At 42.9% G+C, this 27371-nt stretch overlaps 1 long non-coding RNA gene across 4 annotated transcripts in view; it reads right to left on the bottom strand.

Moving 5' to 3' along the window:
- Positions 1–9175: 9175 nt before the first annotated feature.
- Positions 9176–27371, bottom strand: part of LOC116820594 (uncharacterized) — an 87379-nt gene continuing 69183 nt past the window's right edge. For 2 of the 4 annotated variants that reach the window (XR_012656419.1, XR_004372663.2), the window contains one exon: positions 9211–9310. This is a non-coding gene — a long non-coding RNA (uncharacterized LOC116820594). Of the gene's footprint in view, positions 9311–27371 lie in introns of all 4 variants that reach the window. The other 2 variants (XR_012656420.1, XR_012656418.1) reach the window with 2 other exon arrangements.

Below are 27371 nucleotides of genomic sequence, written 5' to 3'. Positions count from 1 at the left end.
TTTCTAAAAAGGAGAAGGTGGGAAGGAAGGAGAAGGAATATGTTCCTTAAATCCTCTCGCACTGTGGGGCCGACCTGGTCCAGGAGCCAGAGTGTCTGACCTGGTCAGGGGGCGAGCCGGGTCCCGGAGGCAAAGGTCAAAGAGCTGCCTTGTGGATGGTTCTCGCTGTGAGATATGTGTGGGTGTCCACGAGACACGGGGAACGCCCAGAATCAACTGGGGCCCTGCTTCTGACTTATTGGGAGCGTGGATCGCCTGAAGAGGAGCAAGTTTTGTGTACAGTAGCAGCAGGGCAGCCAGCCGTTATATTCAGAAGTGCTGTGCCGAGCTTCGTTTAGCACTCTGATTTAAGGTTTTGCGTGCCAGTAAGAACATTTTACATTTAAAATGGTCCTCCTTGCATAATCTTATATATAGAACTAACACTATTGTTGTATGGTAAAGTAAATAAGTAAATTTTAAAAATGTTTAAGAAGCTTCATTGTAAAATTAAATTAAAAGGCAGAGCCGCCCCGACTGGGTGGCCAGACTCTCGGAGTGTGAGTGCCACTGACATGACTCATGGCCGCCTTTGGCATGGTGTGCCATTAGGTTTCTACCCTGCAGCAGCACATAAGGGCCCCAGTGGAAATCAGGATCTTGGGAGGTGTGCACATACACACAGCAAGAGGCAGTCCCATGTGCCAAAGCGATTACATTGTGAATGGCACAGGACAGTCGAGTGGTAGTCTCTTACCGCCAATTTTACAGGTGAGGAATGATGAGGGAGACTAGTGACTTGGCCAAGTTCCGCTAGGGAAGTCTGTGGCTCGAGTTCTTTCAAAGGTCAAAATTCTCTAAGTGAACCTGCCCCCCAAGAACCACTCTTTCTCTCTATTGAAGGGATGCCATCTGCCAGTCCTGCAAGCGACTTGCTTCCACTGACTCTGAAGGAAAATAACTCGGGCTAGGGGTCAGTAACCATGTGCCCTAAAGTGTTTGCGCTAAGGGCGATGAGACTGCCCAAATGCTCCCCTGACGCTGTCTTGCCCAAATTTATTATTATTGATAATCCAGACCAGTGCCTGGGACTTCCTTCAACGTAGACCAGGACCCCGCTGTGCTAGCAGATGTACAGCCACAGAACAGAAGACGTGTCATTACTCCAGTCAGCTGAGTGATGCAGCCTGTGTTTTCCTGCATAAGCTTGTTCTTTGTAACTGCTGCACTGGAAAGAGACTCTTGTCCCCTTCCAAGCGCCAACCTACTGTGATTCCACAGTAGAATAGGCACTAAGCTTTTCACTTGCCAGGTGCTCCGCATTGCCTGTGGCAAGGACTTGCAAAAGGACAAAATGGCCGCAGAATAATGAGCAACCTCGGCTTAAATCTTGCCGAGATACAACCACATGCACCAAAAACTACCAGCCTCCCTTCAGTGGAGAAATCAGGCGGTACTTTGGGGTTGGTGCTAATTTCTGATGCTTTCCAAGCCATAACCAGTGCAGCTCTCTGTCAGACGTCCTCAGAATACTGCCCCGGCAAAATATTACAGGAATCACAATTTTCTTTCTTTACAGTGGCACTTCTGAGGAATACAATCAGCATTCTCACACACATTAAAATGATACTAGATGTAAACCAAACTCTATAACATGCCCAACAAAAACCTGAAGCACCATCCAATGCTGTGATCACTAATCAACCTGGGGCAGAATCCGGCCTCAGGGAAGTAGTCGGGGTTGACATGCTTGCAGAAGAAGTCAAGGTCTTCACCTTTGGCCACAGGCCTGGAAGCACAAACTGAGGAATATCACTTTACAATCTTTCAACGGAGAAATTGTTTAACCAATATGTAGGGAGCCACCTCATTCATCCTCACATACCTCAACAGTGCACTGGGGATCTTGACAATAACTCTCAGAGAGGAAGGAATGCCCATGTCAAGAGTTTGTCTCTTGAAGTTTAGGGAAACCTGGGTCATAGTTTCTGGTTCGCCACAGGCTTCCTCTGTGGCCTTGGGCAAGTCTGTGCCAGTTTTCCCATTGATAACAATAACATGAGAGTAACTATCACTTCCGCTCCGCTCCTGATAGGTGTGTGAGGATAAATACAGGGAAAAAAGCCAATAAGGCAGCTGACTGTCTGTGGGTGCCAGGCGAGCAACACTACAGAAAAAAAATGTGCTTTGCACCCACCTAGCAGCTCCGCCACCCACCCTCCCGCCCCAAGATCACCATCCGACTCTCGCTTCTCCCCTGAGAGTGCCGCATTCCCTGATTCTTCTCACCAGGCTTGGCTGTCCGGCTGAAACCAGCTGGTTTCGAGTGTGAACACGCTGTAGGCGGGAAGGGGGGCAGGAGCAGGACTGTGGCACGCTCAATAGAGGAGGCGAGGAAGAGGCGGGGCTGGGGAGGGGATTTGGGAAAGGGGTCCAAAATAGGGGTGGGAGTGGCGTGGAGTTGCGGGCAGGGTACTTGGGAAGGGGTTAGAATTGGGGTGGGAAAATCCAGGAGGGGTGGGTGCAGGGGTGGAGTCAGGGCGGAGGTGGGAGGGTCAAGCACCCACTGGTGCCAGGAGAAGTTGGCGCCTATGCATTGGAGACTGGTAGGTGCTTAGATACTACTGTACTGGGGGCTATATAAGTACCTAGGATAGATGGATGGACATCATACATATTATTAATCTTCAACAAAACTGATGGCTACCAACAGGAGGCTTTAACTCACCACCTCCCTGTTCTGCAATTATTAACAGTGTAGATAGTGCAAGAGAAATTACTTTTGCTGTGTCTCTCACAGTAGCTTCGTTCAGTAAAATGCGTGCAGCCTTCTTGAACATGGAAAAGCTGTGTGCAGTTTGTCTCATATTTTGTTTAGAGGTTTAATTGGGGGAGAGGGGAAGTGGGCCTTCAATATCATGGGCTTTCAAATCAAAACAAAACTCATGAATTTCAGAAACGAACTGTAGGCTGTCTTTAGGTGAGGGCATTGCCTTCATTTGCTATAGGACAAGTGAATATGGCATCATTTTGTATCCTCTATACACCACAGATCAGAGCCAAAGGACACTGCTGAGGTATTTTTCATAAATGTAAGAAGATCTGTGTAGAATCCCTTAGAAACCTGAAATTAAAAGTTGTCAGTAAGGATGTATTTATATCATAAACACAGTAGCTGTTGCCATAGAGTCTACTGCCACCTGCTGGATTCCCTCACTCTGCCTCTGCTGTCTCACAAACACTGTGGTTTGTCTTTTGAATCTCTTCAATGGTAGCCCATGTTGTGGTCTGCACTGTTAGTGTGTTGTGAACAAGGGCACCACAGATGTTTAGCAACATGAAAATTGCTGTATATAGCAGTAGTGCCACAATATTAGTAGCTTGCTTTAGGGAATATGATTGGATTAGTTTATATCTGATGCCCTGAATTTGCTTAAGAAGGCAGAGATCTGAACGCATCCAATGTGAATGTCAGTACATAGTTTAATTCCAGCTCCTACAATAAACTGGATTTTTAAAAAGGGAGAGAGAACACAATAGTTCTACAGAGTGTCGCACGACCTGCAGTGCAAATGAGAAAACTACTCTTTATAGCACATGCCTTTAATGATAGCATCTTTATTACCATATTAGCAGGGTAACTTCCAGCACCCCACATCATTAAGAACTTTAAATGATCATTTCTGCGTAGTGTATATAATTCTCTTTACTCGCTGATTAGAAATGTCCAGGCTTCAGAAATGCTAACGCCATGTAGAAATAGCAAGCTGGTAGTTATCTAATTAGAACCTGCTTCAGAATCTTGCCATGGGGCTTGTAGAGCTGGCCTTTTAATTTTCCTCTACTTTGTGCTCTGAATGACTCTGAAGTTCCCTCTGCTCTTTTCCTTAATGAGTTGTGCTGCGGTGGGCTAAATGTGAAACTGCTAGCATAGACTTCTCATCTGAAAGTGTCTAATTGCTCAAGTAAGACGAGAGAGCCTTTTACAATGTTTTCTATTAATTATTTAATTATTGTTTGTTGCTTATGTCCTCCCGCTTCACACAGCTGCAGCATAACAGACCTACAAGTGCTAAATAACTACAGCTACTGGGACCTAATTGCTATCAAATCTTTCCTGTTTGCCAGACTGCCCTCTTAGAAATATGAAACCAAGTTTCTCCCTTTTGTGGATTTCCATTTGGCAAAGCCTTAGTGTTTGTTAATAGAGCACAAGTGTACATAGTCAGCAGAAGCATCAGAGAACAAAATGAGGCTTTATAGATGTCCTATGAAATGAGCTGTTTTTACAAGTTTTTCTTTATGGGTTGCAGACTGATTTGCAGTCCTCACTCAGGATAAACTCCCAAAAGTTAGTGGGGCATCTTTTGCATTAGCTTCAGGCCCATGGATTTTTGTTTTTAAATGGATATTAAATATGCTAGAATAGATATTCTGAATCCAAGTCACTATGAATGAGAGTGGATGAGTGTAACCATGTCATGGTACATTAAATTTGGGCCCTTCAATTTTAATACATTTATCAAACTTTCCTTAAAATGCCTATAAACTTTGTCCGTTTAAAATGTATACTATATCAATATTGCTAATATCAAGCAAACAATGTATACTAGGAAATATCAAAGACTTAATTATGTTACCAGACTGTTTTAGATCTTAAACTCAGATTGTGAAGGAAATCTGTTACTGCTTATATGATCTCTAGGAAACAAAATACATCTGACTAGTGCTGGCTGTGCTGCAGCCTATTTACTTTCTTAATTACAAAAGAAAAAAAAGGCAGGGTAGAAAACTTGTGGGAGCAGAGGGAGAAATCGCATGTCCACAGGGCTGGTGCAAGGATATTTTGCGCCCTAGGCAAAACTTCCATCTTGCGCCCCTCCCCCCCCATCACATACATTATACACAATACATGGTCACAGAGTAACATGTTATAATTTAGAATTTATGTTTCCGCGCTTTAAGTTTAGCAAATTTAGAAACAAGTTCCTCCAAGTCAATGCTGTGAGCAATGTCATGTTCTAGTGACCAGGTAGATAGCCCAACAAGTCTTTGTTGCAACATTGATGTTCGCATGTATGTTTTTATCAACTTGAGCTTCGAGAAGCTTCAGTCACTACTGGCCACAGAAACTGGGAGAGTGAAGAGGATGTGAAGAGCAATAACTGTGTTAGGGACACTATCTGTCAGCTGGGGGTCAGGGCTGTTGGGGGGATGGGGTCACTGGGTTTCCAGCTCAGAGGGACTGGGCTCGGAGCTGGGGGTCAGGGCTGTGGGGGGGATGGGGTCGTGGAGGGATGGGGTCAGGGGGGTGCCTGGGGGCACTGGGGATGGGGTCAAGCTCAGCTCTGCAGGCTGCTGTTCTCTCCAGCCATCCAGGCACAAGGGGAGCAGGAGCAGGGACCAGCCAAGGACCAAGGGGCAGGAGCACAGGCACCTGAGGCCAAGCTGTGGGGAAGCACTTGCTTACCTTGCCCAACGCATGAGCATCGGGGTCCTCTTTCTTCCTCCGCTCCACCAGACCACCGCTGAGGCTCTTTTCTTCTCCATGCCCCTCGCTGGGGCTGACGTGGAGGCTGAGCCAGGGGCAGCCCCCGCTTTCCTCCAGAAGAACGCTGCCCTCGCAGGGCTCCTGCCACGTGCCCTAAGCAGAGCTGCGCAGCTCTGCCCAGCCACCGGCGCCCCCGCCAGCAACAAGAAAAATGGCATAGGCTGGAGCCCCTGCTCTGGGAGGGAGAGGGATTCTGAGCCTCTGCCTGCAGCCCAGGGATTCCCCTGGGTCAGCGCGCCGGTGGGCAGCCCATGGGCTGCTGGCTGGCGCGGCAGCGACCTGAACCAGAGAGGGCCCTGGGCTGCCGGCAGCCGCGGCCACCGGCAGCTCAGACTCCCTCTCTGTCCCAGGAGGGAAGCCCTGGGCTGCTGGCTGCCGTGGCGGCGCCCTGACCCGGGGGGGGGCCCTGGGCTGCTGGCTGCCGCTGCCGCCAGCAGCTCATACTCCCTCTCTGTCCCAGCAGCAGCGGCTGCTCAACCATTTAAAAAAAAATTTGGGCGTGCCGCTTTTTGGCACCCCCAAATCTTGGCGCCCTAGGCAACCGCCTAGTCCGCCTAAATGGTTACACCAGCCCTGCATGTCCAGCTTGAGAGTTAGACCTAAATGCTGGGCTCTGCTCATGACTCCACAGGTGCAGGGAGAGGGAAATGAAGATACAGAATACAAACAGTGGGGCCTGATTAACTGTTGCCCTGTACCTTGTGCAGCTACATACACCAGTGTAACACAGCTGTAAAATGCTGCCACTTCAGAATGGCAGTGTGTCAGGCTCACTTTGCCTTGGTGCAAAGGACTATGCAAGGTGCAGGGCAGTGGTGAACTGAGCCTATGGATTGTGAGCCCCAGTACGTGCAATGCAGAGTAAAGATGGTTTCCTAGCATAGCACAGTAAGAGTTGCAAGCATTACACTGTGGGTGATGGAAATCCATTACAAAGGGCATAGTTGAAAGGAAAAGAGGGCCTTGCTTCCCAATGCAGCAACCAGCATGGAATTTGGAGGGAGGTGCATAGATTGCAGGAGGAAGGAAAGGTTTGGAGGAGGCACTCTAGAAAGCCAGTCTGTAGGCAGGTGATTTGAATGCTAGCCTGGCTGCAGTTGGAGCACCTCAGTAAATAGTTCTCTTTATAAAGAGCCAGGTTAGATTTATGAGCACACAGTCCTCTTATGTTATCACCCAGCATGCAGTACCCGAGACACCCGACCCAGACCCAGGACCCCACTAGGGGCGTATGAAGCCATGCCTAACAATCTAAGATGCCAGCAAAATAGCATACAAGTTGCTCCTGAGACAAACTAAAGTAACAATTGTCCTGTTCACATCCAGCTTGTTTCATGTGTCAGCCTGCTCTGAGCTGGCAGGATTTGTGTTGCAATGACCACGTAGCTAGGTATGTGCTGGTTGTACAGACACTTGGGCATGTTGCCAAGATCTGGCCCTGTGTGTGTGATGTGTGCATTCCTTCTACCTTATCAGTAAATGTAGAAACAGTAGCAGGTTTTAATCAACTAAGATCTCATTAATTAATGAAAGACATTCTCCCTTATATCTGACCTGTAGATCTCGCAGCTTATGGTTGGGGAATGAGGGGTAAAGAATAAACCCATTTAATAATCAGCAAAAATGGATTTGAATACTATGCAATACTTCAGCCAAAAAGATAGCCAAGCCATGTTTCTGGTCATTAATTATAATTCACTAGTCTAAATCCCATGTCCAAGGAAAGGCAGGTGATAGGCAAAGAGCTATATATCTTGAACCTGTTGTGTAATGACAGTTCTTGTATCTTGCAGATCTATGAAACTATAGTAACTTTGTTTCACGTGCTATACCTTTATATTTCTAAAGAACTCTGCCTGTGAGCAGAGATTGTTGCCATTTTGGAATTGCTGCACCCTGTACACAAGAGAACATCACACTGAGCTCTGTTTTGTTTCTTGCCTCAATCTACAGATAATTAAAACACAAAGTACTGAGACCCAATAGTGTGCTTCATACCAATTTGCTTGAATTTAATTACAGATTAAACTTGCCATCCCATGTGTTTCTGTAAAGAAGTGACACTTCATTAGAGGCTATCAATGAAAATAATGTTTGAAGCCTGACAAAAACTTTCCTTGAATCAGAATGTCATTGTCACTTTTGCATCATTAATCCTTTACAAAGGTATGTGCAGGAAGGGCTTGTTAATACTGTGCTATCCAAATGCTATGTAGGAAAATTACCATTAGCAGTATTTAAATAGGACAGGCATCTCCTTTATCCAGATCTCTGGAGGAGGAGGGCCTTGCGGGATTTGGGAGAGGCTGACGCTAGGTCAGGGGGCCTCTCCCAAAGCTTGAAAGGGTCTCTGAAAAGCAGGGGAAGGATGTGCCTACACCAGCTATACTACAGGGATAGAGCAGAAGGACATGTTTTATCCCCCGTAGAAGACACTCTGAAGGAGGCAGCATTTTTTGCCAGGTAACCCATCACCCTGTAAGTGTGGACCAGAAACCCCCTGTCCTTCTACTGAGCCAGGTGGAAGGTACAGGTGGCTGGATTTCTCTGAAGGCACCAAAGGTAACAAATTTGGTGAGGAAGTGGAGCTTACTGTGGGGGGAATGGAGAGAGGTCCCCTTCAAAGCTTGTTTTGCGGGGTTTGGGGCACTCTACTGATGACCTGGGTTTTACAGGACATTCTGAAGGATGTAATCTCGTCTGTAGTTTCCAAAGGGTTCATCATTTTAAATCTTCATTGTGCTCAGCTCTCACTAGAATAAGGAGGCCATGTTGTCAGAACTAAGAGGAACAAAAACATATTTGATTTGAAACTATTTTATAAGAGCGGGACTGTAGAACAGTTTTGTAAAGCTCTGGCACTTGTTAAGGAGATGAAATGCTGAGCATTAAGTCAAAGGTTTAAATACTCCAGTCAGAATCTTCCACTATGCACAGAGGAATACACTGTGTGAAGCAAAGAAATTTAAAATAAAATTGTTGGAGAGTTTCTGTTGTACCACTAAGCCTAGCTGACTTGGTATTGGAAAAATGGAGGCTTGTACCAATAGGAGACTCTTCAAAAAAGCTCCCCCTACCTTCAATGCCACAGCACACGTGTATTCTAGAAATGTGCAAAGGGGGTTACAGTTGAGTAGGGCTACATGGAGGTGGGCGGTGAAGGGGAATGAGAGTGGAGTGCATGTTTCCTTTCTTAGTGTATCTACATCAAGTTTAAAGCATTAAGTGCTTAAAAGTCCAAAGACACGAGATTCTACTTTTCTGAACTACCTAAATGCTGAATTGCTCTGTAAGCAGCACAAGAAGTTCTACATCTGCTCCTTTGTTATCCCAGAAATTCAAGCCTCTCTGCTGAAGAACAAGTTTTGTTTTTTTTTAAAGTGATTTCATATCCAGCTACCAATTCTCCATTTTTAGACGCCATACCATCTTTCTTTGAGCTGGTACCATACCCTTTTGCAGTATCTTATAATTCGCCACACTGAACCTGTGAATCAAGGAAATGGTGGAATTAGCTAGAACATCTGTATGCAGCAGAAAACTGCCTTATGACTTCAGAGATATGAAATAAATAGAATCTAATTGTTTATCGCAGTAAAAAATCATTCCACTTTTATCTTGTGACTTGACAAACATTGGACCTTACGTGCATAATTTAGATGTGAATCCAGACTCTGAGCCTTCCAAAACAAAACTTAGCTCCATGTTCAAAAATCCAGATTCAGCAAACACCTTATTTGGGTCAGGATCTGTGGTTCTGATTTGGAGTTGGGCTTGTGTCTCTAAAAATGAAACCTTTTCAACAATCATTGGTACAAATAACATAACTTCTTCCCCCTGTTCTCTTCATTATTTGCCTAGCTAAAAAACATTACCCTTAGGCAATTAAATAAGGGTTTTTGTCATTTGCTTTCTTTGCACCCTCTTCAAAAACCAAACAGAAGCCAGAGTTTTCATGTAGCAACAGGCATTGTGCACAGTATGGCCATTCTTATAATCTTAACTTAATATTTGTCTATAAAAAGTATCTGAAGTACAGTAACTATGTTAAATGGCAACATCTCTTTGCAGTTCAACTTGGGTTTTGACTTCTTAAATGAAGCTGGTGATGGTGGCAGTAAGCCTCCATTTTCTAGTTCCTTCTTCTATGGTTCTTCTAGCACCATATGCCATTTTGCTGGCCTTCATTCTGGCATTGTTGGTTGTGTTGGGGACCCTCGAATTTTTCTCTAGTGCTTTCCATATGCTTAGTCTTTAGAAGGACTCAAGTGAAAACAGAATTAATCAATATACACCAAACAAAGAGTCTTCATATAGATCAACTGGAAGTTATTTTTCCCAGTAATTGTGGTCTCTAGTTCTCCTACTGTTCCCAGGGTTTAGGGGCTCTTTCAAACCCTTGAAATTGAATGGACTATTCTGATGTTCCTAAATCAACAGTGATTAAGTTCTAAAATATGTAGCCCCCCAAACTCAAGTGAGACATGCCCTGGGATTGAGTTCAGAACCAAATAAGTCAAACCACTTATGAGAAGTGTTAACCAACTCCTTTGTATCAATTACTGCATGGCTTGGTCCCTGTGTCATTGTGCACCCAATAAGACACCATTCTGTGGCCCCAAATGCACTCACCCTGTTCATTCAGTGCCCTCACCTCAGGAAGTTGCAGAAGCATGAGGCTGTGTCTTCACTGAAGTGTTAACTCAAGTGACTTGCACTGGAGTTACTTGTCTAGAGTTAACCCAGCTCATTGTGCAATAATACTTAAGATGTTGTGTTCGCACAGGTGCTGCAGTCACTCGTGTGTGGCACTAAGCCATCTGGGGGCACATCATATGGCTCTTTGTGCGGCAGTAAGGTGAGCTGCTCTATGAATTCCTTCCTAGTGAACTGTGAATTCTTCCCAGTGAGTTGTGGGAAGTGAATTTCTGGACACACAGTGGGGAATAGTGGGAAGACTTGAGTAGGGTAGCAGCACTCGCATGGTGCTAGCCAGCATCCACACAGCACAAGGATTGTGAATTTTGGGAACTGGCCACTTCTGCCAGCTGCAGTGCCCATCTAACTTCATATCCCTGTGAAGTGCTCCCAGCAGCTGGGGAAATGCTTAGTGACTGTTTAGATCCAACGATAAGAGACATTTAGCAGAGTGGTAAAGAAACACTTAAGGGAAGCATTTATCAAGCAATAACACAGCCACTCAGGCAAAACGTAAGTGGTTGGTTGAGAGAGACGCTAAGGACAGACTGGGTCAAGATAACTTTGGAGGAAATGCTTGTGTGCATCAGCTGCTGGTATTCTTTACTACCATGTTGTCCGACCAGCCCTGACCAGGTTTAGATGCCACGGTGCTTAAAAATGAAGCTGATCAAAAAATTTTTGACTAAACTATTTTCTGTCAAAAAACCTGCTGTTCCGTTGAAACAACTGTTTTATGGAAATGTATCTGTTTTGATGAAAATTGTGTTAGAAAAGTTCCTCAGGTGGGGCAGGCGGGGAGAGAGTGAGCTCCCAGAATAGCCAATAGCCTGGGGGTGAGAACACTCACTGGGGATGTGGGACACCCAGCTTCAAATCCATGATCTCCGTCTCCCTGTGTCATGCCCTAAGCACTGGACTATTAGGGCAGTCACTCTGTTTCCTGTTGACAGTTAAAGTTCCTCCATACCAAAGCCTCTCCGGGCTGACATGGTTAAGGAAGGCTCATCAGTTTTGCAGCAAGCGAGTGATGTGGCCAGCTTGCTTCTGACAGCCCTAACCCCATAGATCAGGTACCTGTTAGGAAGCTGGGTGAATTCGAAGTGGCCATTCATTGTGATATTGAGCGAGACTTGAACCAGGGCCTCCAGGGTCCTAGCCAAGTGCTGAAAATCACTCAGCTGTTGCACCTCAATTGCAGCTGTTCACTTCATATAAATCATTAAATAGTCATTGGGACAGACAGAGACCTAGGCTGGGCATGGGACATGAGGGACTAGGCTCAGGCAGAGCAGGAACTTGAACCTAGATCTCCCTGCTGAATGCCCTCATCACTGAGCTATTGGCTATTCTGGGGTCTCCCCTACCCAGTGAAAAATGTCAGAGTCTCATTTTTGTTTCAATGGGGAGCAAACGTCAAAAGCTCAAATTCTTTTTCTGTATGAAATCAAATGGTTTTCTGGGCAACTCTAGTTAAAAATCTTGGTGTGCAGTTTGCAGTAGGGCCAACTTTTTACTAGCATTTGGAATTAAAATTGCTGCAGGTTTTAACGCAAAGGCTAGTGAGCTAGCTGACATTTAGGCCCTCATTCTCCAATCTGAACACAGGCACTGGACGTTTTGCTCGTCAGAAATGTTGGTGGAGGTTCTTTAGTATAAATTCTTGAAAACCCACAGAAACAAAGGGATGTCCTATTAAAAATAATACCTCCTGAGATCTCCTGAGTGGGTTAATGGGTTAATAGGGATTCTGCGCTGTAAAACAATTCAGGCACTTAAATCTTTTAGCTTACTGGAAAGCCAGGAGTTAAGGAATGATGGTGTTGGTGCTGGAAAGGGGTAAATAAGGTGCCCTATTAACCCAGCTTCACACTTACCAAGGGCTTAGTGATGGAAGAGTCAGGAGCAGAATGGGATTAAGGCATTTTGGGGACCTATGAACAGCACAGTGTGGGGCACTCTGTGGTTTAGTCCTCATGCTGTGATCACACCTCTTTGGTGTGGCGATGGCAGAAGGCCCTCCCCCCTGCCCAGAGAGGCAGAGGAAGGAGCATGGTGCCTATTCCTCCCCAGGAGCAGCAGCAAGAGTCTCCCTTAGGAGAGAAGGGAGGTGTTGGTGGGACTCCCCATCTCGATGGGGGCCATTTGCCCCTTTTGGAGCTAGTATTCCAGGCTATCTGGAGACTCCGGCAGTTGTCACTGTGACAGTCATGCTCAGGTCAGGTTTTCAAGCTTTTCTTTGTGAGAACTGGAAACTGACTTTTGTTGATGAAAACTGAGATTCTGACATTATCACATGACTCCAGAAACTGGGTGGGGCCCAGAGCACAGACCAGTAGAGCCTATTCTTTACTTATACCCGGCAAGGGGCTCTGACACTCAAGACTGTGCTGTTGTATATACTCTGGGAATGGGAAAAGTTGTTATGGCTCCTTCACTGAGGCCCTGATCCTGTAACTTGAGTTGCATGTAGAAATCCTAACATATAGCACTTCAACAGGGCTCTGCATGGGTGTAGGGTGGGGGTCCATCTAGATGGAACAGATTTCAGGTTCGGGGAGCTTAAAAGTCTTAGGGAAGGGAGACTTGTATATATCACAGCTATGATTTTTCTTGCCTCATTTTTGCCACATGGCCAGTCCCAGTTCAGAATGTGCCATTCCAAAGTGATCTGGATGTTTTCACCCACACTGAGACGGTGCACACACACCTACACACACGCACACACACACAAGCATCAGCAACGTTTATACACATTACCCTAAGTTATATTAAACATCTGCATGTGTCCCTGGAACTGATGAGCTGACGCGCTGGGCTACTAGCTAATGTTTTTAATGTCTCATTGAATGGTTCTCAGCTCTAGCTATGAGGGGTTGGGGGGGCTCTTAATCCAACGTGGATTATTTTCAATAATTAAGAAGGATAATAAGACACTTACTAGCAGAGTGCATTGCTTATAACACATATAGTCTTTGTTTTAAGGTTTGCCCCCAGTATAAAAGTACTTTAGTGGTTCTGATTAGAAAATGTAACACCAATCTCTCTGGGAAAGTAGGAGAAATGAGGGCTTAACCTAGTGGAAAATTCTAAAATATTTTAAGTATAAATTATTTACCTTAAAGTTCACTCTGAAATTTTTCTTGCCACGGTAGCTAGCTACATGTCATGTTATCACAGCAATGTGCAGGACAATGTACCCATCCCTTTCAGCAGTTTGAAGGATGAGCCTTCCTAACTGGAATATGTTGTCTATAACTTCACTATCGCAATACTGCTTCTGTGTTTAGGATTTTGAATTTTTTTTTTTTAAGCTAATGGTCTGTTTTTATGGAAACCTTTCAGAGATTAGAGTTGATTTCAAAAATCATCCTCCATAAAGTCTCTTGATCATATTTTATGGCATCTACAATTTATAGAGGTAATCTTGTATCCCTCTGATACTTACGACATGTAGGAATAACTCCCTATGATGGTTAATCTCAATTCTATACCTTTTTAAAAATATTAAAATATCTTTAAACCAGAGCTTGTAAAAAGGTAACTCTTACAGCCGATCTTCAGCTTCAATTGCTCCTGCAGGGGAAGTCATAATGATGAATTTGTGACATAATTTCTATGGCAACACGCTGTGATTTCATAAATGCAGGATGATGATTATAGTGCAGGATCAAGGTGACGCTGGATTGTGATGGAAAAAAGCCCCTATTCAAATGCAAATTTTTCCATAATAGCAGAGGGGATAGTAGAAATTACTGGCAATTTATTTTATTTGCGATTAAGCTTCTCATTTGGTTTTCTCCAGTGTGAAAGTAACTCTCTTTACACGAGGAGAAGCAAAGGAATGGCAGAAAAGAGAGTTTAAACCAAAACAACCCTCTCTAGTGTCATGAGAATAAAATAAAAATTAATTGATTAGAATAATGAATAATAATGCTCTGTTCCTCTACAGCTCCTGTCATCTTAAAGGGCATCACAAACCTTAATTGATTAAGCCACAGAACAGCCTCTAAGTTAAATCACATTTTTACCTCATTTTACAGAGGGGAAGTGGTGGAAATAGGACATGAGCTTAAGTGATTTGCTCAAGGTCATACAGTGAGTTAGTGTCAAAGATCTGGGTTAGATTTCCATTTGAAAGATCCATCAACTAACCAGTTGAGTTTTGGCTAATCGAATGTCAAACAGGCTGTTAGATTGTGATTTGAGTAAAGTAACACTAATCAAAATGAGCACAAATACCTGTAGTCATTTGTAATCTAGAAATCAATCAGTCCTATATTGTCCATCACTAGGAATCAAAATAGGAAAGAATAAAGCGAGTACTGTTGTCTGGTGGCCTTTCAGTTTTGAATAGCCAGTGGCTCATTGGCTTCTAGTTAGCCATTCACTCTGGAATTGGGAGAAGCAAACTTCTTTTTTGTTCCAAATAGTCTGGCATTTAATCTGTTTATCTGAAGATTAAACTAATTGCTTCTGTAAAACACCATTCCCATACCATCTAGCATACATCTGTTAACCCTGGGAGGGATAAACGTGAACCAGTTGGCAGATGGTCTTTTGGATTTGAGTGGCCAACAGCCAAGTAGCTGCCAGTTGGGTGCTTGCAGAAATATAGTAAAGAAGTCATGCTACATGCATATTCCATTTGGTTACTTTTCTTTGTCTTAATGAAGATGGTGTCCAATGCAATAAAATACCATTACACATGCCCCAAATGGACTTGGTTGATAAAGTGTGCCTCCAAATCAGATCTGTCAGAGGTGGGGCTAGGGAGGGGCATTTATTTGTGTATAATATGCATGCAAAACATTCCCCATATTATTAAATAATTATTTAAGAATGTGTCTAATTATTGCTCATCATTTCTATGTGGAAGAAATTCCTTTGAAACTATCTTTTAAAAGCGAATTTACCTTCATTTCCACTAATCTGAAAGATTCATATTTATTGCATGAGACATAATATCATAGAGATAATTGATAAATACGATTCAAAAAGCCAGTTACACATCTTGCAACCTATAAGCCATGCTATTTTAAAACTATACAGTATTTTCACAAGAACCTGCTCCTTGAAATTCGTGGTCTTACTCATCTAGTAGGAATTGTCGCATCAAGACTATCAGAATCTATATACAATCAAAGCCCATTATTTGGAATAGAAAATATCTTCCTGAGTAGTAGAATACTGCTCCAAATGTATAAGAGGAAATGGAATAGAATGCACATGTTGTACTAGGCTATTGTGGAGGGCAACCAGGAGACTTCTTATTTGCTACATGTCATTTTCTATCCCAAATGGACATCTGGAAAAGGGCTCACAGTGTTGAGAGGTGTGATGCCAGTCTAGTGCAGGGATCATATTTTACAGGAGCAATTAATTTTATTCCTGGGATGGGACAGCTCCCACTGAAGGTGATCTGCGGTGAGAGCTAGTTCCTTTCCCCATTTCAATGTAACCAGCATCCAGTTGTCCAATAGCCATTCATTTCCAAAAGACCAACTGGCAATTTGTTTACATATGTCTCTCTCCAATCTGCAGATGGGAGCTGGACAGAGTGGAAAATGACATTAATTTATTTCCAAGGTAAGAAGTTAAATAGAATGTATTGTACTAACAAAGTCTATTCTGGTGTGAACTAGCCACTGACTATTGGACAATAGGCACTAAAATCTAAAGCAGCATGTTGGAGAGAAAATAGTAGCAAGCATTTTTGGTTGGGACAGAGGAAAGTGTTTAAATGTGGAAATATTAGGGCTAGTTGTTGCAAGACAAGTGTTTAATAGTCCAGTGTGAATGGCTAATATTTCGTAGGCAGTGGTGCCATCATGTCCCTTCCTCAACTGATGTTTGCATAGTCAAACACCATGAGGTCTTAAGATCAGTCAATGGAAAAATCTAGTTAGTAAGAATTGGTATTGAAAGTCACCAGTGACTTTGGTTTTAATTATATAACCAATGTTATTGATAGCCCTTCTTAATTAGGGCCTGACCTAAACCCACTGTAGTCAGTGGAATGATATTCATTGAATTCAATGGGTTTTGGATTGAGCCCTTCATGGAAACTTTTAAAAATAAGTTAATCCAGAGATTTCTTGTTTGTATCTATGGAATGAGAAATAAAAATCCCTGAGCTAGTAAAAAGTCTGATAACCAATAGGTAATACTAGTGTGCTGAATCACATAGGAAAATATATGCTCAAAGATAACATGGCTAAAATGAAGCTTTAATCCTATTTGAAGAGTCCTGTGAAAGTGAAATTAAGACTTTTTCATTTATGCCTTTAAACATATTTTTCCTCATTTGATGAACCACAATGGTATTGGTGCCAACCCTTGGCAGGGTTTTGTTGTAGCCTGTATTAATCATGGTGACTAAGGGAAAATTATTGCCAATATTTATTTCCCTTTTCTGCACAAATATCTGATTCTGAAAGTTTGTGCCTTGTTTTAGTTTTGGGACATGAAAATGGAAGACTAAGTTAAACTTCTGGGGTTATCCAGCACAGTTACTGAAATGTATTGTGATCATACTGGAATGTATTTAGATGCAAATTAATTTTTCAGTCTAAAAGGTGCACAGAGTTACACTCATGGTACATTTATGCCATGCTTCTTATCCAGAATGATCCCAACGTTCTTTCCACACTTTGCCAACAGATTTATAGAGAAAAATCTCTAACTCTCTTGCTGTCCAGCAAAGTGCAACTATGTAAGGGGAGTGTGCACTTTCTCCAGCTGATATTATATTCTGTGTGCTGAAATTCTCCTTGCAATTACCCAACTTGGAATGTTGCCAGGAAACCATGATTACCACCCCTGCTCTTGTAATTATGATCTTTAATGACTAAAAGATGATTAAGGTCTCTTTCTCATCTGAAAAACTGCACCTGCAGCAAACCCTTCAGCACAGAGGTTGGTGCAGTGCTGACTAAGAAGAGTGCAGCTTGCTGAATTGCCAACACTATAACAGAGCGGGTTAATGGCTGCGGTGTATTGGGCTGAATCTAAAACAGATGCTAGTGTGGGGCTTTATTGGCAAGCAGGCCTACATAAACAGACAGTCCTGAAGGGGCTGGAGAGGAGTTTAGGGAACAGAGCAGGGTGAATAAAGGCTTCTTTGACTCAAATAAGGACACCTTTAAATTATTTACTGTTTTTCTTTTCCACTTCCTGCAGTGCTTGGGTTTTCCTTGGTAGTATCCCATCCAATCCACTGCTGTAGCCTGACCTGGCTCAGCACGTGAGCTGTATATACACACTGCTCAAGTGATTACTATCCTTCAGGACTAATGCACCATTTCTTTCGTCATCCAATGCAGCTCAATGCTGCCTTCCTTAAATTCAGAGCAAGCCCATCTAACTAGCAGTAAATTACCACTAAAATCAAAAAGCCCATTCTGTAGTGTTCTGATTAAACAGTTCTGATAGAAGCAAACAGCGATTATCCTAAATTGGACTGGTTATCAATTAACCAAGCCAACCACTATAGTTAATATCTGGCCAAATAAAAGTTTGGGATATGGAAGAGGAAAATACTAATGTGGAGTTGAGATGCAATAAATGTCATAATTGAGCTATTTCACAAGAGGAGTTTACAGTCTTCCTAGTTTTGGACTGTAGGCACTATCACAGTATAAATATGAAATAAACATAATATGGCTAAAACATGGTTCTGTCTCACATTGTAAATGGCACCAGTTGTGTTGCTCGAACCATGCTACAGCCCATGGAAAAGAGGGGCCAAGGGCAGGGAGCAGGCTCTGGTACCAGCCGCCATCATGTCCTCCTCATCTCTGGATGAGGCAGTGGCTGCCTCAGTAACTGAGCGATGCCACGAAGACCCTGTGGCAGACCCAGTCCTCATTGCCGCCTACCACCAAGAGGTACGAGTTGAGATACTTTATCTCCTCAAAGGGGTATTTTCAGGACTCCATGCTGTTCTTTCTGTCTGGGGTGTATTTATAGGGATCTGCATAAGGACTCAGCTTGAATATCTGATTAATGTAAAGTGAAAGAGACACACTCACTTAAAAATAAAGTATAGCAAAATGTACTGTGAATGCTGTGCATCGTAATGATGTGCTGCTGCTTAGATGTTCAAAGGAAGGGCTCTGAGACTAACCTGGAAGAAAAACATCAGGTATATCGCCAAGTTAAGATGTGTGTATGTGTGAGGTCAATCAAGACAGCAGACACTCAGACCTACATGTTCTCAGGAAGGAGTTTGTGTATTTTTCTCAGAATGTCTTTTTAAGAAGAAATGTGGGAGGTTTGTGTGTGGGGGAGAAGCCCCAGATTATTTTGTAAAGGTGAATCAAAGAGTTACAGGCAAACCAGGATGTTAAGAAGGTGTATGTATGGAAGAAACTCTTTTATTGAAATCACTTGCACATAAATCCAGAAAAGCCTTGTGGGTTGGGTCTAAGAAGCTTATCAAAATCGGCACCTAATCACAATGATCCTTCCGTGTCCAAGCTTTTGGGAAGCTGAAGTTCAGAAACCTGATTCTTGAAACAAACGCTAGGCTCTCTTAGGATACATGGCAGTTTAAGTAGCATTATAACGTGAAGTGTGGAGGGCTGGGTATAGCCTCATCCCTTTGTACAGAAATATGACAAACTATGCAAGAATAACGTATTATCATAAAACATTATGCCTCAGACCAATCAGGATGCTAAAAATTATCCATGAAGTTTATAGATTTTGTATAAAGGGTCTCTGATAATAAGCAATAACAACATACCAGTTGTGACTCCTTTAAAAAAAACATGCCAAGCCAAACAAACCAAAGGTGGGTTAGTACACTAGACTTTCACCTTGTGACCACAAGTTTTGTGGATTTATTATAGTCTCTGTCATCAAACCACCACACAATCTGATGTGATAACTTGTAGTTTGCAGTGTTGTTGTAGCTGTGTTGGTCCCAGGATATTAAAGATACACGCTGGGTGGGATAATATTTTTTATTATATTTAGAATTACCAGTGCATAGTTTCTGAAGGTGCTCTCCAGCTATGTAAATACACATGAAACTTTTCTGTGTGTCTAAGTCATTAAAGTGTAACTAAATGTGGGGTTTTAAATGATGATTCCTGACCTCTTAGATGTGCTATGATGTCTAGCTTTTGCTGTATTTATATGGAATGTATTTAGCAATCACATGGGAGATGAAGTGGGCTCAGAGTTAGCCTAGGGGACGCTCTGATTTACATGCATATATTTCAGAGACCTTTCTCCTTTTTGAAAGAGGAAAATGCATGTGCAGCAAGTTACGCCCCCTTTAAAGCAATTCTAGTTCAGTGTCTGTCATGTGAATTGCATTTTGCCTAACCTGAGCATAGTCCAAGATGTACTGCATAGTAGAATATGGCTTCATGACCTCATTCAAATGAGACCAGTATTACTAGGCGCTCTCCCTTAAATGTGTGCTAAAAGCCGGCTGATGGGGGAGTAAATGCCAGGAAACTAGGCACCCAATCAAGTGGCCTTAGCTATGCTCATACTGTATTTAGACAATAGTCTGCATTACATACTTGAAGACTGATCTTGTGAAAATGAACCCTGCTGGTGCTGACGCACAGAGGCTTTGCATGTTGGGAAAACTGCCAAATTGCCCTGGAAAATGGTGAATCTCCAGCTGGGGGAATTAATGAAAATTTTCTTTTTTGCCAAAAAGCAATTTTTTTGTTTGTTTTTTTTATTTTGGCTTTGATTAAAAAATGTAAACACTCACCAAAATAGTTAGTGCATGGAAGCATTTGCAAAACAAGAATAGGTCCAGCCATGCAATGCTGGGAGGATAGACTTTGTTTCTTTTCTTGAAACCTTTTAAAATGGTTTTGCAGTTCAGTATGTGAGTTCTAATTTGTATCTTATTCTTTGCTAGATTTTACAGTGTGACATCCACTCCTTCTAAAGAAGAGGTTTTCTTTTGATTTTTATACAAGCAATATAATAAAGCTCCTGTGTGGTATATCACAATAAGCTAGATACTAAGGCTGTATGTTTTTCTCGTGTACATAGTTTCCTCGCAGCCAATGTAGGTGCTACTTGCATGAGTAAAGACTGCAGCATTAGATCCTACATCACTTTTACTACATGGCACCTAAAGATTTTATATATAATGTTGAATGAAATATTTTCTGTCACATATTCTAGGTTAATTGTTTTTCTTTTTAATTAAGAAAGCTCTTTCTTACTATCATACAAGATGCTTGATTTCTGAAGTCCTCAGATACATGCATTTTCCCAGTCTCTTTCTATTTCTCTGCATAGATGATGGGTTAACTTGTCTGCTAGTTATACAAGGCAAATATGGATTTCTTTGTTTAAACAAATTCTATTGAATTGTGTGTGTGTGTGTTTGTGTATAATAAACCATGCATTGTTTAAAAAATACCAAGTTTAGTAAGGGTATTTTAATTTTTCTCTTTCCCAGCAGAGGTCTCTCTTTCTTGTTTCTGAGTAGAAATCTGATCAAAGCTTTTTCCAAAATGCATGTAATTATTTTCTTAGAGAGACAAAGTGGGTGAGGTAATTCCTTTTTATTGGATGAACTTCTGTTGGTGAAAGAGAAAACTTTCAAGATACACAGAGCTCTTCTTCAGGTGTGGGGTTTTATTTTCTTAAACAGGTACCTGCATTAAGTTCCTTCACAATATCACTTAGTAGCAGAATAGGATTTTAGCAGAGGGAAGGATGGTTTGCTGTTAAATGTGGTAACTGGTACATAGAAGAAATCGTTAATGTTGTTGGGCCTTGTTTTTCTGTCTATTTTAAATCAGGCTTCCACAATAAAATTAATGGCAGGATATGGCACATAGACATATTAGAAAATGTGGGTTGTTTGCCTTTTCAAATCTGACTTTTTATACACCGCGTTGATATTTAGATTTAGATTTACCTTGTGATTAATAGAGAGACAATTCAGGCTTTTTTTCGCTAAGAATCTTATGAAGGAAAAAAATGCGCTGAGGACTTTCTGTTGTAAGAGAGAATCCCTGTCCCAAAGAGTTTACAATCTAAATATGCAAGAAGTGGGCAGGGAAAAAGAGGCTCAGACATGGGAAGAGACTAGCCCTTGGTCACACTGCAGGTCAGTGGCAGAGCTGGACAAATCAATGGAAAATATATATTTCAAGAAATGTTGCTAGGCGCTGAAATGGGGCAGCATATGTCAAGACCTTACAGAACAGGTTGTGTCAGGGCCCTGCTGAGAGAGAGAGAAGATGTTGGACACAGGCATTTAACTATGGTGAGAGGGAATGAATGGCTAAACTGTAAAAATGCAGAACAGGTCAGCAGCTGGGTTTCCCAAAAGTTATGACTTTTTTCTTTTTCCCCTAACATGAAAAATGTTTACATAGGTCTGGCTAGAGAGGAAGGCTGAGTTATGGTTATAGGGCATCAGACTGGGACTCTGGAGACCTGAGTTCAATTCTCTTCTTTGCCAAGCTCTAGGCTGGGCTACTCTTAAAACATAGGTCAGCATAACTACTGCACACAGGGGTGTGAAAAATACACACCCTTGAGCGCCATAGCTTGACTGGGCAAAACTCCCCTGTAGATGTAGGTAGGTTGATGGAAGAATGCTTCTGATAACCTAGCTACCATCCCTTGGGAGGTAGAAAACCCCCTTCCATTGCTATAGACTATGCCTATGCTACAGGTTTATGCGGGTGTAGCTACTTCATTGTAGCTATGCCATTCTGGTCCCTGTAGGTTAGACATGGCCGCCTTTTCTGACTGTAAGCAAGTCATTTAATTTCCCTATGTCTCCATTTCACCATCTGAAGAATGTTGATGATAGTTCTTTTGCCTTATCTATTTAGGTGGCAAGCTCTTTGGGTCAGGGATTGTCTCTTTTTGTGTGTGTATGTACAGGACCTACCACAATGAAATCCTGTCTTTGGTAGGGCTCTCTAGGTGCTAAAGGACTTTATTTAGTCAATACTTTAAAATAGTTATTTCTTCTTAAGCACCCAGAAAAATTCAGATCAATGTTTATTAAGTAAACCATCATTTGCAGCATCTGTCTCTCCCCCACTGCAGACTACATGTGAAACTAACAGCAATTGTTCTCACCAATGTATATATTTAAAAGTTTGAAATTAAGTGCAACTGGTACATTTCCTGATCAGTGGTTGAACCAGAAGCATCTCACTTCCTTCACATGGAAAAAAATGATGAAAAGATACTAAATCACCTTCTCTCAAACAGAAAAGAGATTGAATTTAATGTATCAGTCGTTACTGAGCCTAAATTTATGCTCTTGAAGCTTATTGAGCTTGTTAGAAGCACTCTCCTACTTCAGAACAACAATCTGGATTGTATGGCAAAACAGTTCAGACCAGGGAATATGTGATGATGTTTTTTTATAAATGTGATAATTAGATTAAAGGGGTTTTTTTGGAGTTAGACTTGAAGATACTAATTAAATTCACATTGACAAGTCAACACATTTCTCGTATGGATTAAAGCAGTTCTTTTGTTTGGATAGCAGTAATTAAATTCAAATATTTTGCTAATCCAGAATGGTTACATTTAAAATACAGAAGGGAAAAATTGGAGCTTTGAAATGTGCTTTGCTGAATATGTCTAATTTAGGCTACTTCTTTCCTTTTGGAAAAGCTAATCATTTAGAATTTTAAAGAAATTTTGGGGCTAATAGTTTGTGAAAATTTTATACCCTCTTGACAAAATGTTGTCAAAATCATGCATGCTTTTATTTAAAAGCTGAGTGCTTAACTGCAGGTTTAAATTATGCTCAGTGATGAGGTAGTAAAGTATTTCAGTAAATACGTCTCAGAGGAGAACTTGCTAAGGAAAAAACACATACATTCCCAGTAGCCAGTCTGTTCAGGTCACTGTTTGAAAACTATAGGTCACATATCAAAGAATTATGACCTGCTGCTGGCAATATTTTTCGAGGTTAGGACTTCATAAATATGTCAAGGACTCTATGCAATGTTGCCCCAAAATGGACAGTGAGAAAAAGCCGCTGGATATTAGTTTTAAAAAATGAAACTGATATTTGTATTCTTGCAATAGAATCTTTCCATCATTTTAAATCTTAAAACAGTGCATTCATTGATGATTGTGTTACACAGAAATTTGAGAGTGATGTCAAATTCAGGACCTGTTGAAACGACCCAGCCTCAAATAGAGTTTACTTTCAGAAATGCCAGAGCCAGTCTTCGGGGGCATACTGTGGTGAGGAGTCTGCTGGAGTGAAAACGTGAGGCGGCTGCTCCATCACCCTATTGTGGCTTTACCAAGAGAAGTCAATCTTCAACACCAGTGTATGTGGGAGGGGGTGGAGCAAGGTGGGGTGAAAGGGCAGGGTTCACAGTCAGTGCAGGATGGAGATATGTGCACATCTAATACAGAAGAATACTGTGCACTTAAATCACCTATTATCTGTGTATCTCTAATGTGGGCAAAGCAGAATGTGAGGCAGAGAAGTGAGGAGGATAATTTTAAAACATTTTTTGCTACCCCACATACAATAACCTCCATGTTGGGTGCATGATTCTGTCCTTTCTCCCATCCTTCCTTTCTCCCACCCTGCCCTGTGATATCACTGCCTGTTGTTTCTGTTGTCATGTAAGGCCCCATCCCCACTCAAAGTACAACCTACTGCAGCTGGTTTGCCACCCCCTTACCTGACTTGACTTACAATGGATGTGAAAGGTTTTATTAGGACGTGATTGGGTAGGGTGGTGGCCCTGCCACAGCTTTTTTCACAACCCATTGACCATGTGTGCAATGAGTTTAAGCAGTATGTATGGATGCATGGCTATACCAGTGCATTCTGGGAAACTGAGGGCACCAATGAAGTGCTCAGAAGCAGCAGCATGTGGGGCACTGTACTGTGGGGACGCCCTACTGCACAAGGAGCTGGGGACAATGGTGCAGCTACACAGGCATGATTAGTGTCTGCTATAACACAGTAATACTGTTATGCATTGGTTTCAGGAATATATACATGTAGCAGATTATTGGCAAGGATGAAATGAGATCAGCAGCTGAGGTTACTGAGCATTAAGTGCTTGTGTGTGTGGTGATCACACAGCATTCTGAGAGCCAGAGCTGCTAACAACTACTTACAAAGTTGGTTAAAAGCTGTCATTAACTAAATGAATAGAAACACGCCCAATCTTCTACTGGAGTGGCTGCCGGCACAGGCACCCCTCCCACCCTCCGCTTCAGAGCCAACGTATCTGGTGACGCATACACAATAGCCTACAAACTGTCTTCAGCACATGGTGTGATTTAAAAATCCAGCCTACTGTATTCTGGGGCACACATGCTCCCCTGTGCCAAAACAGAGAGCGACAGCTATTCAGGGTGTTAGTGGTAGCTGCTAGGAAGCATGAGGCATGGAATGGTGGTACCAAAGTGCATTACTGATGTGGCCAGAATGACAACCAGAAGGAATATAAGCTAGCCACATCTGGCAATCGCAAGTGTGGGCTTTGGCCAGCAGATCCTCCTAATATGTAAAAGGACACAAAGCAATGGACAGAAAGTGCTAGGCCCAGATGGAAATACGAACATATGATGAATCTAGCTTTCTAGGGAAATGTTATATAGCCACACCAAACACCTGATATGCCACCTCACAAACGGTGGTACCACATCAAGCTTTGAATGTAGGCAGGGTCAGCTGTGTGACTGGCTGCTACTTATTCACAAATTGATTTATTGCCCCAAGTAAATGTTTTTTCCATGGGTGAACTTGTGGCAAAGAATTTAGGTCCAGGAGAACTCAGCAAGTCAGAGGTAGGAACAGAGTCCAGGAATCCTCCCTCTTACGCCCTGTTCTGACTAGCCCACAGTCTGTGTGCTGATGAATCCTAAGTAAGTTGTGTTGGTGGGACAGAAGCTGTCATCCTATCCTGGTCTAAGCTGTGCTGTGTACTCAGGTACCTTAGGAACTACAGTCTTAGGCCAAGTGCAGACCAAGCGCAACAGTGATGTTGACCACTTGGTATAGAAGCTGAACTCCACTGAAGGAACCTGTTGGTTTAAAAAGGTGTATGAGCTTAGGGCTAAATATTCCCCTCTGTTAGGGGTTATGGTGAGGAGACCAGGAAGCACAGAAGGAGGGCAGCAGAGGCTACACTAAGTGCTTGTGCTTCACAACAGAGGTATCATAGCGTGGGAGTGGTTGCTGGTGAGAGGCATCAGGGATGAGGTGTAGGGGAAGTGGCGGCCCAGTGGCCTAACCACTAGATGGCACTACCCGTAAGCCTAGCCCCTGTCACACGTCCGCAGAACCTTTTTGCAGGGCACTGCAGGAGTATTAATTCTCTGTGACCAAATGTGCACTAGATGGGACAGCATGGGCTGCTAATCACATTCTTCAGAAAACTTTTAAACCATGCAAAAAAACGTTTTTTTCAAACATGAGAGTAAAATCATTCAGAGAAGCGGGCAAAATAAATGCTTTAAAATCAATCCTCTTGCTCAGTCAGACTCTCCTGAAAGCTTTGACCTGTTCTCCTCTCTTCCTTCTGACATTTAATAAAGTCAGAGCCAGTTAATCGTAGCATCTTGTTGTCAGCTAGAGAAGAGATCTGAGGGTGGAATTACAGCCAATTCATGAAGATGCCAGCCTACATGTATGTATTTGTGTGTGCATAAATAAGGTGATCTTAAGATTAAGAGGTACTTATTGTAAAGTAAGAGTAAAAATCCTCCCCAGAATGTGGTAGTTTCTGCAGGGTCTTGGAAGAATGAGGCCAGATTTTTGGTACTGGTTTCGTTAGGTGGAGGTCAGGGGCAGTCCTGTGCAAAGTGTGTATTTAAAACACTGTGACACGGAGTGTTTTGTCCAAAGGGAAAGTGCAAATGGGAGAGACTGGGCCAGACTGGCCCACTGCGGGGAGCAGTTCACTGTCAGTCCTGCCTGGCAAACCAGCAGCCGTGCTCTGGAGGTGGAAGAGGTGAGGAAAACTGATATGGGAAGAGGAGGAGAAGGAGCCAGTTAGGGTAGGGGAGATGACTGGGCCTTTCACCACCCACAGGACTTTATGGCATAAATACTGAATAGTCACTGCACGTGGCCAGCTTGCAGGTGAAGTATAAAAACTGATTTCATGCCTGAGATAGTCTTGCGTCAGAGGCCTGGTCTACACTATGCGTTTAAATCTATTTAAAGAGCGTTAAATCGATTTAACGCTGTACCCGTCCACAGTACAACTCCCTTTATATCGATATAAATGGCTCTTTAAATTGATTTCTGTACTGCACCCCGACGAGAGGAGTAGCGCTAAATTCGATATTAACATATCGGATTACGGTTAGTGTGGATGGAAATCGACGTTATTGGCCTCCGGGCGGTATCCCACAGTGCACCACTGACCGCTCTGGACAGCAATCTGAACTCGGATGCAGCGGGCAGGTAAACAGGAAAAGCCCCGCGAACTTTTGAATTACATTTCCTGTTTGCCCAGCGTGGCTCGACACACGGTGGGATTGCATCCAAATCCAAAAAATCTCCACCAATGGACGTACGGGAAAGATCTGTACGCTGTATGGGAGACAAATCGTTGTTAATCGAGAGCTCGGTACAGAACACCAAAATGCCAAAGTCTTGAAAAAAAATTCTCCAGATGACAACAGCGCGCGTAACAACGTACGGAAGCCAGAAGACTCAAATGGACGCTCATCGGAGGGAGGGGGTACTGGGACGCCAGCTATCCCATACATCCACAGCAGCCTGAAAAGTATTTGCAATCATGGGGAGCTACAATGTCTGAGGGTCAAACACAGGCGGCGTTCCGAAGCCCTCACTGTCCCCCTCGACACCACGGAAAACAGGAGATAAAGCAAGTCTGACGACTGCATTGTCACCGAGCTATGGGTACGAAGGCTGCGGAGAAGATGCGATGCGCAGCAGTGAAGAGCAACGTCAACCCCTCCTCTCCCTCCCGACATGGTAGACGAGTGCAAGAGACTAGAACGCCGCATGATAGCTAACATGTTTGACAAGACGGTCCAGACAGGCTGATATTCCAGTAAAGGACAGAGCTAATACCAGGCGTTTCATCATCGCAGACTGAGCGCAGCCCTCCGTCCTTCCTGGTAAGAAAAATTCTGTTATGCCGACTGTCAGCAAGCCGCAGCGGCC

The sequence above is a fragment of the Chelonoidis abingdonii genome, chromosome 8 (genome assembly GCF_003597395.2).
Source record: "Chelonoidis abingdonii isolate Lonesome George chromosome 8, CheloAbing_2.0, whole genome shotgun sequence".
Lineage (NCBI taxonomy): Eukaryota > Metazoa > Chordata > Testudines > Testudinidae > Chelonoidis > Chelonoidis abingdonii.
This window is presented reverse-complemented; position numbering and strand designations above follow the sequence as displayed.